Source organism: Pelodiscus sinensis, chromosome 10, assembly GCF_049634645.1.
Source record: "Pelodiscus sinensis isolate JC-2024 chromosome 10, ASM4963464v1, whole genome shotgun sequence".
In the NCBI taxonomy this organism is placed as follows: domain Eukaryota; kingdom Metazoa; phylum Chordata; order Testudines; family Trionychidae; genus Pelodiscus; species Pelodiscus sinensis.
In genome coordinates, this window is record NC_134720.1 from 39,953,688 (window position 1) to 39,971,680 (window position 17,993).

Below are 17,993 nucleotides of genomic sequence, written 5' to 3' on the forward strand. Positions count from 1 at the left end.
CTGATTACATGTGGTGTTAATGTGAACACAGACAGATCTTCATGTACCCTTTTTTCTTTAGATAACACTGGTTGACAGACAAAACAGTTCAATGAAAATTTCAGTAATATATCTTCTGTATGATTTTTCATACCCTATAACTTCTATTGGTTTCATTAGCAATCTGTCCCCAGGACAAATCAACTATTTAAGATATATTAAAAATTAAACCAAAATACAGTCCCACAGATCTCCTGCCATATCTCATATGGTAAAATAAACCCCTTACTGAAGATGGGACTCAGCACTGACCTCCTAGTGGATTGGATATTTTTAAATGATGGGTTACATGCTTCTTCTTAAGAGATACCAAAAGGACAAACTACCGTATATACTCGAGTATAAGTCGACCCGAATATAAGCCGAGGCACCTAATTTTACCCCCAAAAAACTGGGAAAAAGTATTGACTCGAGTATAAGCCTAGGGTAGGAAATGAGGCAGCTATTGGTAAATGTAAAAAATGAAGATAGATACCGGGTCTAGCCCCGGAAGTCGGGGCGAAAGCTGCTCCGGTGCCCCTGGTCTGCTGGAGACCGTCTCCAGCAGACCAGGGGCACCGGGCGGGTTCCCGCGCTTCTGAGGCTTTGCCAGAGCAAAGCCTCAGAGGCGCGGGACCCCCCGCGGCTGCGGCTTCAGTCCGGGAGCCTGTGGTCTGCTGGGGACGGTCCCCAGCAGACCACAGGCACCCAGATTGAAGCGGCAGCAGCGGCGGTTCCCCGCGCCTCTGAGGCTTTGCTCTGGCAAAGCCTCAGAGGCGCGGGATCCCCCCGCGGCTGCGGCTTCAATCTGGGTGCCTGTGGTCTGCTGGGGACCGTCCCCAGCAGACCACAGGCTCCCGGACTGAAGCCGCAGCCGCGGGGGATCCCGCGCCTCTGAGGCTTTGCTCTGGCAAAGCCTCAGAAGCGCGGGAACCCGCCCGGTGCCCCTGGTCTGCTGGAGACGGTCTCCAGCAGACCAGGGGCACCGGAGCAGCTTTCGCCCCGACTTCCGGGGCTAGACCCGGCTAGACCCGGCCAGCGGCAGAGACGCGCTGAGCCCGCCCGCCTCAGTTCTCGAGATGCTGACTCGAGTATAAGCCGAGGGGGGCATTTTTCAGCACAAAAACTGTGCTGAAAAACTCGGCTTATACTTGAGTATATACGGTAACTATTTTCAAATTTGGTACTGCTCAGGATAGTTATTCTACATTATAAACATATAAAGTCAAGTATAGATCACTGAATTTCCACCAGTTCCTAAATCTTTTAATTTTAAGTAGAACAGAGTTTGCTCTTCCATTACATCTACCATGCCCAAGATAATCCAAACATATATTCTATCTTTGATTTAGCATTTTTCACATTTTCTATGAAGATAAAGTTTTTCTTTCCCTAATGCTTGGTTGAAGAACCACACAAGCAATAAAAAAATGTGACTGATTTGACTCTGCTGGGGAAAAAGAGAAGCTGAAAATATTCAAAGTTCTGTCATACACAAAGTAGGCACCCAGAGTGCGGGGGAAGGGAGAAAACCAGAAAAATATTGTTTCCTCTCATCTTTCGGCTTAGAAATTTCCTCTAACTTTTAATAGGTGAACATTTAATATGGTTGCCATATTCTCTTCTAGCCATGACAGCGTGTTGCCTGGAGTATTATGAAATATTGAATGTGGAAATTCTCAAAGCTGACTAAGAAATTTAGGTGTACTACCATAGAAGAGAAAGGGAGATTAAAGAGATTTATTTCCCCTTCTCCAGGTGCATGTTGCACACATGCATATTGTTATACCTCGTGTGCATAGAGGGAAGCTAAAATGCCTGATAGTCTAAAATGACCCTAGCAAGGTCTGGTCAGCTGCTGTTGCTTTGTGTTGTCCTCCTCCTAGCATTCTTCCTACTAGACATTCTAGATTTTCCTTTAGAGCAGGATACATCAACAGAGTTCAGTATCTTTGAAAATATTTTTCTGCCCCTCACTAATTAGGATAACAAATATAACCTTTGATTCTTTTTTGGTTGTGCTGAGCTAAGCCACCATACTGTTGCTTCGTGCAGAATTAGTGAAGTGCAGAAGAACTATGTCATGTGAAAATGCTAACATTATTATAGCACATGTATATATCTCATAGCAAAGTTGATCATTAAAAAGGGAATCATGCAATTAGAATGGCTGCCTTCTGGGCATGTGAAATTTGATTTGTGTTTTTTAAGTAATCATCTTTAAGAATGGTGCATTTCCCTTGCTGTTTAATGATCCTATAATATATTAACCTTATTTGAAGAATCAGTTTGATTTCTTTCTTTTTTTAGTGCAAATGTTGGTTTAATAAACGGATCTCTTTTTATTTGGCATTTACTCAGAATGGATTATGCAGATTCATACTTCTTGGTTTTCTGCAAATTACCTGGTCCTGCACCGTCAGAACCTGTCTGGTCCCAAAGCAGGGAATTTGTTCAGCCAGGAAAGGTCAATGATGATTCCTCTGTGGCCACTGTCTGCAGGTCTCTGATCTATCATCAGTAGAGGGGTTGTCATTGACCAAGTGGGGACAGAGGAAGAGACAAGGTGGCTGTGGAACCCCAGGGATGGGGGCCAGGTGCATAGTCTTGAGGAAGTGCACTGAGCGCTGTGGCTTCCGGGTTGCACTCCAGGCTCTCGCCACCAGCTGTGGGGCTGCACACCCGGCTGCCAGCCACAGGGCTCTGCAGCCACCCTGCCTTTTCCTCCCGAGCACCCTCCTCTCTCTTCAGTCATGGCTCAGTCAGTGCTGGCCCCTCTGTTGCTGCTAGCTGTGCTGCCCACTACAGTGGCAGCAGACGGGTCAGCATTGACCATATGAGGACTAGGAGTGAGGCACTTGGAGAAGAGGCAGAGTGGGTATGGAGAGCAGCTCCATAGAAGTGCATCAACCCCTGCAGCAGCAGGGCTGTGCCCCATGATCCCCGTAGCAAGGCTGTGCTCCTAGGCCCTGACCAGCCCTCTGTGCCTCTTCCCCTGGGTGTCTTCCATCCCTACTTCTCCTCCCAGAGTCTGAGCACTGCACATGAAGTATTTCATGTGCTGTGGAAGATCTGTTAGGGTGGGGGAGGCGTGGCATTTCCCATTGAGTGTTCCAGCCTGGCATGCCGGACCAAGATTGTGCCAAACTATGGAAGTCTAGACCGTAGAAGTCAAAATTGTAATTTCATCTAAGTTTACAGGCACATTAGAGGAGGCTTTCACCTTTGTACCTAATGCAGAAGGCTCATACACTTAAGACAGGTCTTCACTAGACCTGGAAGGTCAGGTTAAGGCATGCGACTCCAGCTACACAAATTACATAGTTGGAATTGGCTTACCTTAAGTGGAGCTTTGCGTTGTCTTCACAGAGGAAGGCCCTTACCCCTCATGACTGCGAGGATTACTGGTGCTGACTGGAGCCATCTTCCGTGTTTGATTTAACTGGTCTTAACTAGACCCTCTAAATTGAACACCAGAAGAACGATTTCTGGCGTGGCAAGTGAAGACATGGTCTGAGGTATGATAACATTTAGGCCATGTCTCTGCTACAGATTGTACCTCCCTTAACTGGGACTCACTGGTCCAGCAACATCCATGGTACAGCAGGGATGTTCCTGGACCATAGAGCCCTGGTATAGGGGGGTCGGGCTGTGGGGCAGGAGTGTGACAGGCGGGGGGGGGGCAGTGACTCATCTGGAAGCCCCATGGGGGATGGTGGGGGGGGGGGGAGGGGCAGGAGATAGCAAGGTCCAGCAGCGGACACGGAGCTCCAGCCCCAGCCACAGAGCTTGAGGTCTGACAGATGCTATAGAGCTTCTGCCCCAGCCCTGGAGCTCGGGTCGGGCTGTGGCTGCAGAGCTCCGGCCCCAGTCACAGAGTTCTGAGTCTGGCAGCAGCACCTAGGAAGCTCCAGTCTGGGGAGCCATGGCTGGGCAGGCAGCAGTGGTGCTAGGCTGGAGCCGTAGCCGGGGGAAGGATGAGGGAGGTCCAGCTGTATTGTAACATTGCTAGGGTGCTGAAGCCATACTGGCATAACACATAATGTTGCTGGATCATCCACACCTCCCTGAGGGATGATTTTCAGTGGAAACATTCTACTGTTCACCTCGCTATGTCTGCACCGGGGGTTAGGTCAGTATAGCGACAGTGCTTAGTGTGTGTAGATTTTTCATACCTTTGTGTGCCTTAGTTGTGTTAAACTAAATTTTAAGTGTAGACTTTAGATCAGTGGTCACCAACCAGTCGATCGGGATCTACTGGTAGATCTTGGAGCCTCTGACAGGTGATCCTGACAGGTTTGGCCAGGAGGCTATCCAGTGCCAGTACTTCAACTGCCTCTCCCTGTTCTGCTGCACAGCTCCTGCCCTCTGCTTCGAACTGTCCCCTCAGGAGCCTTCTGCTTGCTGGGCAGGGGAGGGAGAAGAGGGTGCTGATGTCAGGGTGCCCCTCCCACTATGTATCACATCTCCACAGAGCAGAGAGGGGGCACAATAGGGCTTGGGATGGAGGGAGTTTGCTGGCTGCTTTTGGGAGTGATGTAGGGCCAGGGCAGGGGTGAGCCTGCCTTAACCCCACTGCACCACCACCCAGGAGCCACCTGAGGTCAGCAGGGCCCAGCCAGAGCCCACATCCTGAAACCCTACCCCAGTCATGAACCCCCTCCTGCACCCCAAACCCCTGCCCTAGCTCTGAGCACCAATGCATCCCAACACCTTCCCAGAGCCTGCACCTAGAATACCCTCCAACACCCCAACTGCCTGCCCCAAGCTCAGCTCAGAGCCCCTCTAACACTCCTGATCCCTTAATCCAAGACCCGAGTCTGCACCGCAACCCACAGCCCCAGCCTGGTGAAAGTGGGGGAGCGAGGGAAGATGGAGTGAGCAGGAGTGGAGCCTTGGAGAAGGGGCGCAAAGGAGGCAAGGGGTATTTGGGTGTGAGGTAGACCTTTGATTGCACTTAAATTCAAAAAGTGATCTCATGCTTAAAAAGGTTGAAGACCACTGCCTTAGAGCTTTAACAGTAGAAGTTGAGCTGTGTCTATTTTCTCCATAAATATGGGCTTAATCCTGCAGTCTTGAAGGCAGCGCATGCAGGCCGGGGTGAGGACTGGATCCAAAGTCATTACTAATGAGCATATTGCCTGTTCACTCCCATTTCATATGGATAAATCAGATTGTGCTCTGTGCTCTGTTTACATGAAACCAATCAACGTACTTCCATTTTACAGGTTGTACCCCCCTTAACTGGGACTCCCAGGTCCGGCCAGGGATGTTTTTGGATCACAGAGGCCAGGAACAGGCAGCAGGGCAGGAGCACTGTAGGGGGAACTGGCAACTCATCTAGGAGCCCAGTGTTGGCGAGAGGGGGTGGATGGACAGCACGGTGGGGAGTTCTGGTCCTAGCGGCGCTCCCTGACCCCATTGGCTGGGGAGCTCCAGCCCGGTAGCAGCTGTGGAGCTCCGACCCTGGCCAGGGAGCTCCAGCCCGGGAGTGGCCACAGAATGCTGCCCCAGGCCCTGTTCTGGCTCAATCAGCCTGTGAGCTCCAGCCACCGCCCCAGCGGCAGCCAGGAAGCTCTGGCTCCGGACCTGGCCCTCCTCACTGGCTCTGGAGCCAGGTGGCTGTGGAGCAGTTCTGCCTTGGCTGTGGAGTTCCGACCATGGAGCAATGGACCTGGAGCTCTGGCCCCCGCAGCAGTGGGGCTGGCAGTGTTTAGAAAGCCCTGGGGGGCTGGGGCAGCAGCAGGGGCAGGCTGGAGCCCTCGCCTGGTGCAGCATGGGCCATGAGGGGAGGGTCCTTTCCTGGTTAGTCAAATCCCCTTGTTCGGGACCAGTCAGGTCCTGAGGGTTCCAGACAAGCGAGCTCCAACCTGTTGTTAAAGGTAACCATACCGTTCTTTTTGTGTTTAAAGTGTATCTATGGTAATCAAAACATCTGAATTTCATCTTGTTGAAGAAGGGAAGGGTTGAAAGTGAGTGAAAATGATATATGCAAAAAAATTGGAAGGGGTTTGATTAGTGTGAAATATATTTTACACTAGTTAAGACTTCCTTGTGGATGTAAACTCACACGTGTACCTCCAAAGTAGGTAAGATGTTGACTGGAAAAACAACAACTGGCTCTTTATAACTTTTGAGCTGGAATGCATACTACTGAAAAGCTGTTTATGCTTGCCCCACCCCTCTGAATTGGAAAATCAGCACGTGCAGGTAAGAAGTAGAAGTACTGTATAAACTAATTGCTTGCTAGCAAAGCTGAACTTGCTTTGATATTGACTGGAAGAGTTCTCTTTCTCTGCAGAACGCTTGTCAGTGAGAGGTTAATGTTTCTTGGGCAAAGGATATGGATTGAATAATCATGCACATTTTCATCTGATTTATTGTTTCGCAACATCGAAACACAGGATCTTGTTGACAAAGCTGTTTTCTCTAAAAGAAACAGGAAAATAAAAAAGTCAGTGCAGATGAAGCCAAGTTTCACTTTAAAGGAGACAACATGGGTTATGCATTGTTGTTGCTGCCGTGTTGGTCCCAGGACATTAGAGAGACAAGGTAGGCAAGGATATGTTTTTTTATTAGAATAGCTTCTATTGGGGAGAGAGACAAGTTTTTGTGCTTACCCAGAGCTCTTGTTCAGGTGAAGACAGCAAGTGTTTTAATGGTCTCTTTGTGTTAATGTAAATTGGAAGCTTGTGTTTATCCATCAGTGCTTACAATATAAACAAAAGACAAGCAAACTTCCAGATGGTGACAGAGTCTGGGTATGAGGCTCTTCACAGAAATAATTAAGTGTGTCTGCCTCTATGCCACTTTGCCATTTACAAAACAGCCATCTTTCCTTGTTTATGAGTTTGGACTCTGTCATCGTTATTATTTACTTAATGAAGAGCATGAAGAAGTACAGTGGTGCAGAAATGGTGCTTGTAGGATAATTGTGCATACAACTCTGGCTAAGATTCATTATGAACAAAGTGAGAATTAGCTTGCAGGTATGCCAGGATTATAGAATGACCCGCTGTCCACTTTTTAGAGTTGTATGATCATTTACCGTAAAATTAACTTTGGCTTGAGTTTGACCTGGACTTGCAAACCAGTAGTGGTTTCACATACATCTTTTTTGGTTTCAACAAATCACTTTTTCTTTGCTGTTTGTAACTCTTGTAGCCTTTTGAGGCTGAAATAATTTAGTGCAATTAAATCATTAACAGCATTTGCTGGGAAGATTCCCATGGGGCAGGTCACATGATACTTTGCATTGTGGTCACTGTCCCTTACTAATTCATGTCCAGAATGTTGATAGCATTTTTTGTTGTCCCCCTGAGGAACTGGACCAATGTTCCCTCTAATCTTTTCCAACCATATGCAGAATAAATTTTGTCCTGTGCACCAAAGCATGTTTGAATGTGCATCACAAAGAGAAACATGAACCTAACTGTGGGTGCTCTGCTAATCAGCTGGGTGGTGTTAAAATCTCTCTTAAGCAGCTGCACAAGTACCCAGTTTACAGGAAATACTGATCTCGACTGACTTATTTGCAGTAGCAGCCACAATTTGCTAGGCATTTTCTAAACATTTAAAGTCAGACAATCATACCTCTTTCTTAAGTAGTTTGTATATCCCATTATCTATTCATTAGACAAGTTTTACTAGTAGTAATACTTGGCTGTTATATAACCTCATCAAGAGATCTTTTGGAACTTTACAAAGGAGTAAATATTATCTATTTTGTCCAGTTACAAAAACTGAAGCGAAATTACTTGCCAAAGTCACAAGCACAGTTTGTGGTAGAACTGTGAGTAAAATTACTAGTCCAGTGATCTCTCCACTAGGTATGACTGCCTATTTTATTCGCAAAATAAGAGTTAAATATTTTTAATTAGGACCCAAACTAAGATTTAAATCAACTCTGAACTTCCCTGAAGTTGTGGAGTGGTGTGTCGCCACCTTTGGGGATCTACAAATGTTTTTGGAGCACACATCTGAAAATCTCTGCTAATGAAAGGTAATGCCAAATGTTAATATAGCATAAAAGGATGCAATTATTTCACTTTCCTGTGATGAAGAATTACAGTTTGTGTATAAGAAATATTACAAAAGACAAAAAAGAAAATTATGGTGACCGGTAATTCATTTTATAAATGGTAAAAAGAAATTATGTGTAATCCTAATAAATGCTAATTATTTGTACAACCCCAGGTTACTATCTAGGTCAGGAGACAACAGGGAATAAGTTTAATTCAGCGAGAGTATCACTTGACAGATTACAGTAAACTTCCGATAATCTGGCACCTTTGGGACCCAGGGGGTGCCGGATTATCAGATATGCCGGACTATCGGAGGGGGGGCTATGAGGGGTCTGGGGTGGGGGGGATGCCACCCTAGACCCCTCATAGCCCCCCCTTCCGATAGTCCGGCTCTGCCCTAGGCGTTCCTGATTCAGCCGCTGATCAGTATCAGTAGCGTCTGAGTTGGGGACACTTGGGGCAGAGCAGCTGGGGTGCTGCCGGGTTGGTCCAGTAGTGCCGAGGAGCGGCGCTGCTGGACCAACCCGGCAGCACCCCAGCTGCTCTGCCCTAGGCCTCTCCGATTCAGCCGCTGCTGGTCAGTTTCAACAGCGGCTGAATCTGGACGCCTGGGACAGAGCAGCTGGGGCGCTGCCGGGTTAGTCACCTCAGCGCCACACCTCGGCGCTGCCGGGACCAACCTGGCATCACCCCAGCTGTTCTACCCCAGGTGTCTCCAAGTCAGCTGCTGCTGAAACTGATCAGCGGCTGATTCCAGGAAGCCCGGGGCAGAGCAACTCTGCCCCGGGCTTCCAGTAGTCAGACGCTGGTCAGTTTCAGCAGTGGCTGAATTGGGGACACCTGGGGTGCTGCCTGGTTGGTCCCACAGCCCCGAGGGGCAGCGCTAGGGGACCTATCTGGCAGCGCCCCAGCTGCTCTGCCTCCGGCTTCCCCCGATTCAGCCGCTGGTCAGTTTTAGCAGTGGCTGAATAGGAGAAGCTGGGGGCAGAGCAGCTCTAATGGTCCGGCTGCCCGGAGCACTTCCGGGATCCTGATGGTGCCGGACCATCAGATGCCGGACCATCAGAGTTTTACTGTACTACTGATCTCCCTTTTTTTTTTTTTTTTGGTATGAGAAATTAACTCATGGAAATTTGCTACAGAAAATCTGTTAGGGTATGTCTACACTACCCCGCTAGTTCGAACTAGCGGGGTAATGTATGCATACCGAACGTGCAAATGAAGCCCGGGATTTGAATTTCGGGGCTTCATTTGCATAAGCCGGCCGGCGCCATTTTTAAATGCCGGCTTGTTCGAACCCCGTGCCGCGCGCCTACACGCGGCACGGGCTAGATAGTTCGAACTAGCAAGCCATTCCCAACTATCTGTACGCCTCGTTCCACGAGGCGTACAGATAGTTGGGAATGGCTTGCTAGTTCGAACTATCTAGCCCGTGCCGCGTGTAGGCGCGCGGCACGGGGTTCGAACAAGCCGGCATTTAAAAATGGCGCCGGCCGGCTTATGCAAATGAAGCCCGGGAAATTCAAATCCCGGGCTTCATTTGCACGTTCGGTATGCATACATTACCCCGCTAGTTCGAACTAGCGGGGTAGTGTAGACATACCCTTAGAGATGAGAGCAAACTGGTATTTTCATGTTCTGTCAATTGCATTGGCATTTTGGTTCCATCAGTAGAATTTCAGAGCATTGGTTGAACTTGATTTCAGTTGAACTGGTTTTCTGAAGTTCAGGCTAAATTAACTGTTTTTTAGGTAACATACTTTCTATGTTCTCTTTTCAGTTTGGTATCTCATGTGATGATACCAGTAGTTATAAAACAGATGTAATGAAGAATAGAATTTGGAAAAATATTTGTTTACTATTTTTTCCTATCAACTGTGAATAATTGTAGTAGTTTTTCTTCTCGATTTTTCACTTCTGTATTTTAAAGAGTGAATTTTATGAAATAGGTAACAGGAATTGCTGTACCATATCAGACCAAAGGCAGGTAATGAGACTGAAATGAGTTTTCCTGGGGTAATTCTCTCATTCGTTATGGCATGGGCATGATTCAAGAACCCTCATAGGCAAATGTGATTGAACGTAAGGGCTATTTTGATTGAATGTCTGACCGTAAACTTCCTAGTTTGCTAAGAATTTTTCTGTGTGCAACAATTGCAGGATATGAACATATCTCTTTAAATTACCAAAATTCATTGCTTTTTTTTTTGTGTGGTCATATGATTTTTTTAAAGCCATTTTAAAATTGTGTGTGTGTGTGTGTGTGTGTGTGTGTGTGTGTGTGTGTGTGTGAAGTACATCAATGCATTTTTTAAGGTAGTTGCGGAAGGAAACTTCAATAGTTGTTATGCATGCAAAGATTGGCAGATGACTCTGGTTTTAGTGGCCAGAGTCATATGAGTGTATTTAAAAACCAAATGGATAGCAACAACTAAGGTCTTGCAGACAGGCATCTTGTACAATTGTGGCTATTATTTTATGTTAAACTAAGCTGAGTCAGCTGCAGCTTTTGATTCTTCCCTCCTCTTAAATACAAAGAGTCTCAGAGTCTGTGTTCCTTTTTTTCCCCTTTGAAATCATTGAATACTAAATAATGACCCTGTCACATCTACTTGTCTTTGGCAACAAAACAACTTCCTGATTCCAAAGCAGAAGCAGTCACTGATACACTTTTCCAGCACGAGAGAGGAATATTTTTGCAGATACTATAGTAGAAGTGGGAGAAGTTGGCACAGAATGAGCTATCTTAGACATATGTAATGCAGCCAGCACCTAGGAAGAGTAATCCAAATGCTAAGGAATGTCAGTGAATGCTCTGGGTGCCCGCCCTTCCTCTCTTTAAAAAAACCCCTAGTAAACACAAAAATGCTACAGGAGTTAAATTAATGAATACCTCACCTAATCTATCTTCCCTTCTTCCTTGTTCCAGCAAGAGCTACTAAATGCAAGGATAGCATGGTATTTGCCAGAGGTGGTTTTTATCAGGTGAAATCATGGTTTTTATCACCCATGGAAAAGCTCAGTTTAAGGAATTTTCTGTTTTAAAAACTATCATTCATGTACGCCACATTTCATTTAGTTTTAATCACATATTCAAATTGTGTTTACATAAAGCAGTAGATCTGTAGATTAATTTACAGTTGTAGAAATAAGTAAGGTTGTGGAGGGGTAACAGTCACATGTAACTGTACTACTGAATGTACATTTTGGCTCATAAGACTCAGAGGGATAGTCGTGTCAGCCTGTAACTTAAAAACAACATATTTGGGTTCATGTCATTACTCTCATTTCAGTTTTCATTATTGTAAAAAATGACTATTGTGTGAAAATGACAGTCACACAGATTGGCATGCTTGAAGGATTAAACAATCAGAAGCGTACAGAATTGCAGACAACAAGGCAAGTCTATTTGGCTATGTAGCATTCTGTAGCAGAAGACCAATTTTGTAGAGTAATGATTTTCAACCTCTTTTCATTTGCGGACCCCTGCTACATTTTGAATGGAGGTGTGGACTACTTTGGAAATCTTAATATGTTGTTTACGGACTCTGCACAACTATGGATCACAGGTTGAAATCCACTGATGTAGAGGAAAAACTAGGTTTATTCCTCAGTTTTGAATGGGTATATCCAAAATTTGAAAGTTCTATGGTTGGTTGCTTAGCTAGCTGAACATTGATGCAAATTTTTTCCCCAGTTTTCTGATTTAAACTGGGTTTAAACTAGTATTTACCAGCATGCTATACTATGCTACTTTTTCCAAGGAATTTGTCAACGCTGACTAACTGTGCAGTTGTGTAGAGAAGTAGTAACTTTCTGTGAACTGTAGGAGATGGGTGGATCTCAGAAAACGTTGTGGTTGTCTAAGAGAAACACAGAAAAGTTTAGATACATATTCAGAAGTTTTTATGTTCTCCCTATGGTGTCTTTTCAGTCACCTGCCTTCCAAGGTCTCTACTTTTTCTTTCCTAGGAATTGTTCCCAGGCTCTTACACCTTTTATATTTTAAATGATCCCTTGAGTCTCATCTCACAGAGAAGATAACAAAGTTGCCCTTCCATTCTGAGCAAGTTGAGGTTCAGTTCATATATTTTTTTTGTACAATACCAAGTTCATGAGGAACCCAGTTTTGATTGGGGGTATTTATGTGTACAAATAATAATAATCTCAAATGGTTCACTCCTTCATGCAGGGGTTTGTACCTTCCCTTTATATACTGTAGTTCCACTTCAAAGGCAGAGCTACATGTCTGGCAGTTTGCAGCATTTAAATATTCCTTGCATGGTATAGTCCAGAGATAACATGGTTTAGATTTTGCACACATTGAGGCACAGGAGATGCTGGTGTGCTCCTTTCCCCGTTCCCCCAGTCCTGGTATGTGAATGTGGCTTTAAAGCCACATTCTGGTTCTCTTGGGAGCTATGGATTTTTGTGGATCATTCGCTGCTAGAATTTCACATTTAATTTCTCTTTAAACAAGAGGCTGAATGTCAGATCTATGTGAAGAATGCGTTTCATAGATAAAGCCTGGCCATTTTTGTTAATATGCGTCTGCTGTTTGTCAAGGGTAATTATTGTAGCACCAGGAAGATGAACAGAAGTTCAGATGGTATACAGCTTATTTCTAATCTACTAGTAGTCAGTCACATTACTATCCTTTGCATGAACTGTTGTAGGTCATATTGTTTAAACAAATGAATTAACTACCCTGAGATTTTTATGACTGGGATCTTCATGAAGGGGAGTGTAGTACTTTTTGAAGCACATAAAACAATTATAATGTAAAAAAAAAAGCCAAATTATAAACAAATGATCAAAAACAGATATAATTTGTTTATATATTTACCAATTTCTGGAAGGGACATTGAAAGCTTGAAAACTACAAGGCGTTTATTATAAATCTTTTTGCTGAGAAAAGAAAAGTCCCATATATTAGTTGCACTACAGGTGCGGGGGAGGGGGGGGGGGCTCCATCCTTGCTGGGCTGGAAATCCCCCCACTCCCTCCATGAGATCATGGTAAGCCGATTGAATTGGTTAATCATAATATTTAACTGGTTAACTTTATTTTACATCCCTCTTTTTACATAGCAACTGTTCTGAATTCTGACATCCATTTCTTTTTGCCTAAATCACCAATTATTTACTTAAAAACAACAAAATAAATCTCTGTTAGTGCCCAGATTACTTTCTAGTAAGTCTCATCTAACCAGAACTTTAATATTTGTGCAAAGATTCTGACAGCTAGAACCCAGTTCAGTCCTGTTAGAAGTTGGCGGCTAACCCATTGCATTCAGTGGGAGTATTGTCTTTGTTGATTTGGGTTCTATGTCTGGGACTCAAAACAGAAAACATTGTTCGATATAATCAGTTGGTTTATTAAGGAAAAGGTGTCTCTGGACAATCCTCACAAATTTCACAGAAGACACTAAGTACTATTTCCTGGGACACAAAGGAGGTAGGGATGTAAAATCTCATTTCATTGGTTAACAGGTTTAATTGTTTAACCAATTTAAAGGGGAGTAGGAGGGGCTGGAGTGTGGTCCCCTCACCCATCCTTGGGCTGGAACAGCCCCCTCACCACAGGAGTCTGCGCAGTCCCTGTCCATGGTGGGCCCCATGGAGCTAGAGCATGGTACACAGCATGTTATAATGCAAGATAACATGTTGTCTGAAAGGATTTCATGATTCCACATTTTCAGATATCCTGTTGGTTTCAAATGTCCTACTCCCCCCCCCCCCCCCCAGTTTCATCATAGTCTTTATTTTTCCTTCTACAGTTAAATCCATATACCACTCTTTTTGTTAGGAAAATAGGGACAAGACCTTAGCTCATGGAAATTGACATATCTCTACTAATTTCAGTTGAGCTACACCAATTTACTTCAGCTGAGGATCTGTCCTTAGAACTGTTACATTTTATATGGCTGCAATGACATTTTGAAGGTGATTAAAGTGGTGACACTCATGTAAGATGAACCTTATACGTTCCTTCTACGAACTTTATATGTTTCTTATAGATTCTTAGCACGATGCTTATTTATCTGTGTTAGGTGTCTAAAAATATCCAACATAAGTAAAATAGATGATTTCCTAACAATATCCAGCCACGTTAGTTGCAAATATCAAGAACTGGAAAAACATGAGATGTATTCTGTTAGAAAATTAGTAGAACATGCTACCCCTTCAGTGTTTTCACACTGTTTTCTTGTTCAGACTGGTGTAGCACAATTGTATAAGGTAATATTGTGGTACATTGATAGAAGATTTTGAGTAATTTTGTTTGTAAAACAAAATCACCTACCTGTTTCAACAAAACATTAGTCATGTGTCTTGAAAAGTTGTAATTAGTAAGTGATGACAAAGAGTATGGCTTTGGGATTTTAATAATAACTACATCTTTAGACAGATTTAGAAATATTCCATTAAAAATAACTATCAAGAATTTCATGGTCCTTATGTTATTAGATTGGGAATAATTTTGAATGAGGAAAGAATATTTCTTAGCCATCTAATCTTTCAAAAAATCTATTTAACTTTATATAATAGGTCTGTATTGTCAAAAATCCTGATTAGTAAATGTCAGTTCATTTTTTACATAGCGATTTCTTACAGACTGAGAGATGAGTGTGAGTGTTTGGTTAGATGGTCTTTGGAATATTATTGTATGCTGGTCTGGGACTCATTGGGATAATAAAACATGGCTGCAAAAGTCAGGCAGGTCACGTCAGTTACATTAGTTTTATCCAGAAGACTCTATTTTTAAGTACAGCTGTTCGTGCTTTACTGTACAACTTTATAAGGTATTGTAGCAGTATTCTCACATCTCTGTGAGGGTGTGGGCAGGCAGACATGGTTTACTTTTAATTTACAGACAGCAAAACACAAGATACGGATTGCAAATTTTCAAACTTTAGGTACCCAATTGCACATTTCAGTGCAGGGTGGGAAAAATCTTTGGCCTGAGGGCCACATCGGGTTCAGAAATGGTATAGAGTGCTGGGTAGGGAAGGCTGGGAGAGGCCATGTCTCCCCAAATAACCAGGCATGGCCCCCCCATCCAACCTACTGCTCCTCACCCTGACTACCGCCTGTACCTCCCTCCCCTCATCCAACCTTCCCTGATCCCTGCCTGACCCCTGTTGAGCCCCGCCCCATCCAACCTCTCCTGCTCCCATCCCTGTCCCCTGACGATCTCCTTTCCCTTGCTCCCCCCCCTCACCCCCCCCCAGACTACCCACCTCCTATTCAACCTCTGTTCCCTGCCACCTAGCCGGAGCTCTGGGCCAGGTGGTATTGCAGCCATGCTGGCTGGCTGGAGCTCACAGCCATGTCACCCATGTTCTGGGAACCTGAGGCTGCTGTGGCGGGACAACAGGAGAGAGTTTGGAGACTAGCCTCTCTGAGTGGGAGCCAGACAGAAGGGTCTGGTGGGCTAGATGTGGCCCATGTTGCCCACCTCTGCTTTAGTGTCTGAATTTGCAGATGTCCAGAACCCCTGAAAATTGGACCTCCTGTTTAGGTAGGCACTTGAATATGGAGCTTGGTGCCTAAACTGAAGCACTAACATTGAAACATTGTTCTCTTAAATGACCTGTCCAAAGCAACTCATTGGCAGAATGAGGATTCAAATTCAGGAGTTCCTTGCTTCAACTCTCCTGCATCTGACTTCTAAGGACACTGTCTCTCTGAAGGCTGAAGTTTATATTGACTCCCTCTTTTGCTTGGGTTTCACATACAAAAAACTGCATTGACCATATAATCTTGAGGGAGACAAACATTCAAAACTCTTTCCAAACTTTGCAATGTTAGTTTATACTTATTTTGGAAATATTAAAATTGTGAAATCACAGATAAAAGTGGCAAAAGTTTACTTGTGTGTCTCTCTTTACAGGCAGTCCCTGGGTTACGTGGATCCGACTTATGTCGGATCCCTACTGAAGAACGGGGTGCTGCGCCCCCCCCCCCCCCCCCCCAGCAGACCGCCAAGACGCGCTGCGGCCGTCCCGCCGCCCGCGTCCTCTGCGGCGAGAAAGCCTGGCCTGCTGGGGGGGGCGCACTAGCTGCGCCCCCCCCCCCCCAGTAGACCAGGGAGACGCGGAGTGGCTTTTCTCGCCGCGGAGGACGCGGGCGGCGGGACCACCCAGACGCGTCGCGGTCCCGTCGCCCCCGTCCTCCACAGCGAGAAAAGCCTGGTCTGCTGGGGGAGGGAGGGGAGGGAGGGCGCAGCTAGTGGCCCCCCCCATCAGACTAGGCTTTTCTCGCCGCTGCTCAGTTTCAGCAGCTGCTGAATCAGGACGCCTGGGCTAGAGCAGCTGGGGTGCTGCCGGGTTGGTCCCGCCGCGCCAAGGGTCGGCGCTACCAGACCAACCCAGCAGCACTACAGCTGCTCTGGTCCCAGGTGTGTCCGATTCAGCCGCTGCTGGTCAGTTTCAACAACGGCTGAATCTGGACGCCTGGGACAGAGCAGCTGGGGCGCTGCCGGGTTGGTCCCCACAGCGCCTACCTCGGCGCTGCGGGGACCAACCTGGCAGTACCCCAGCTGCTCTACCCCAGGTGTCCCCAAGTCAGCTGCTGCTGAAACTGATCAGCGGCTGATTTCAGGAAGCCCGGGGCAAAGCAGCTCTCTTCTCGGGCTTCCTGTAGTCAGCCACTGGTCAGTTTCAGCAGCGGCTGAATCGGGGACACCTGGGGTACAATATGTACCAGTTTCGACTTACATACAAATTCAATTTAAGAACAAACCTACAGTCCCTATCTTGTACATAACCCGGGGACTGCCTGTATTTTCTGTTGTACAGTAAAAGAAGTCAGAGTGTTTTCTTGGGTTGTAACTGGCTATTGATTATGGCTTTCACTGGAAGCCAGAAAATTCAACAAGAAAGAGGAGAACACCTACGATGACGAAAGCATACGATTATCAACGACATAGAAAAATTTAATTTGAAATGGGAGGACTTCGCTCACATGGCTGCTGATGAGCAAGCATGGGGAATATGGGTAGCCCAATGTGTCAAAAAGCAGGGGATGGACTAAGGTCTGAAGTACAAGATTTCCTTTTAAAGACATGTACTGCTTTAACATTATACAAAGAGCTTGATTGTTCATCAGAGCTGCTTCTCTGCCTCTAATATACCCAGTGGCCACTTCCATGCCAGAAAGAGGAGTTCTGATGCAGGAAGTGATGGACAAAGGTGGTGTGGGAAATGACAGTGTGTTTTGGGTGGTAACTGTAGAGAGGCAGTGATTTCCCCCACACCGGAATTCTCTAAGGAATCATGCTTTCTGCCGTGAGTTCACTTTGCTCTCTGTAAACAGGGCAGAATGATTTTGGCAGTCTGAAGTATCCGGCCCAAACTCCCTAGTCAGTCATTTTCTTGTTGCTCTAAGTGGAGTAAAGAAGATTAAACTAGAATCAGTTTTCCAAAACCAAATAGCCTTATAAGACTGTGAATAATGAATGGGCACTGAAATTCTAATGAAAATGATTTTTGAGATGAAACGATAGTTTCCAGAAATAGATGATCAGATAATAGGTTTACCTATTTTAATAATTGTTGTGTCTGGCTATCTCTAAGGCACCAAGAAAGAAGTACCAATCCAGAGACTGTAAACAGAAAGCATACAAGAGGCTAAGCACTACTGGGCAAGCTGCGGACAAATCGCCAGACAGTTTGTTTAGTTTGTGTCTGCTGGTACAGCCATCTGTGGTTCCCATTGGCCGTAGTTTGCCTTTCCTAGCCAATGGGAGCTTTTGCCACTTTACTCAACTTCCATTGGCCAGGCATGGTGAACTGTGGCCAATGGGAACTACTGGCAGCTGTACGTGCAGATGCAAGATAAACAACTTGCTGGAAGTCTGCCAGTGGCTTACCCTGAGGAGATGCATGGAGCCCATGGGCCACAGGTTGCCCTCCACTGAGATAGACTGTATACGTGGAAACAACTAAGA

The 17,993-nt window shown here is 45.5% G+C and overlaps 1 protein-coding gene across 6 annotated transcripts in view; it reads left to right on the forward strand.

Moving 5' to 3' along the window:
* The window catches only part of FNDC3B (fibronectin type III domain containing 3B), a 392,297-nt gene that overhangs the window by 18,999 nt on the left and 355,305 nt on the right, over nucleotides 1–17,993 (forward strand). The window contains exon 1 of one of the 6 annotated variants that reach the window (XM_075937960.1): nucleotides 3,388–3,536. The exons of 4 other annotated variants lie outside the window; for them this stretch is intronic. The gene's annotated coding sequence lies outside the window, so the exon portion shown is untranslated. Of the gene's footprint in view, nucleotides 1–3,387; nucleotides 3,537–5,973; nucleotides 6,571–17,993 lie in introns of those variants that run through there. One more of the 6 variants, XM_075937958.1, reaches the window with a different exon arrangement.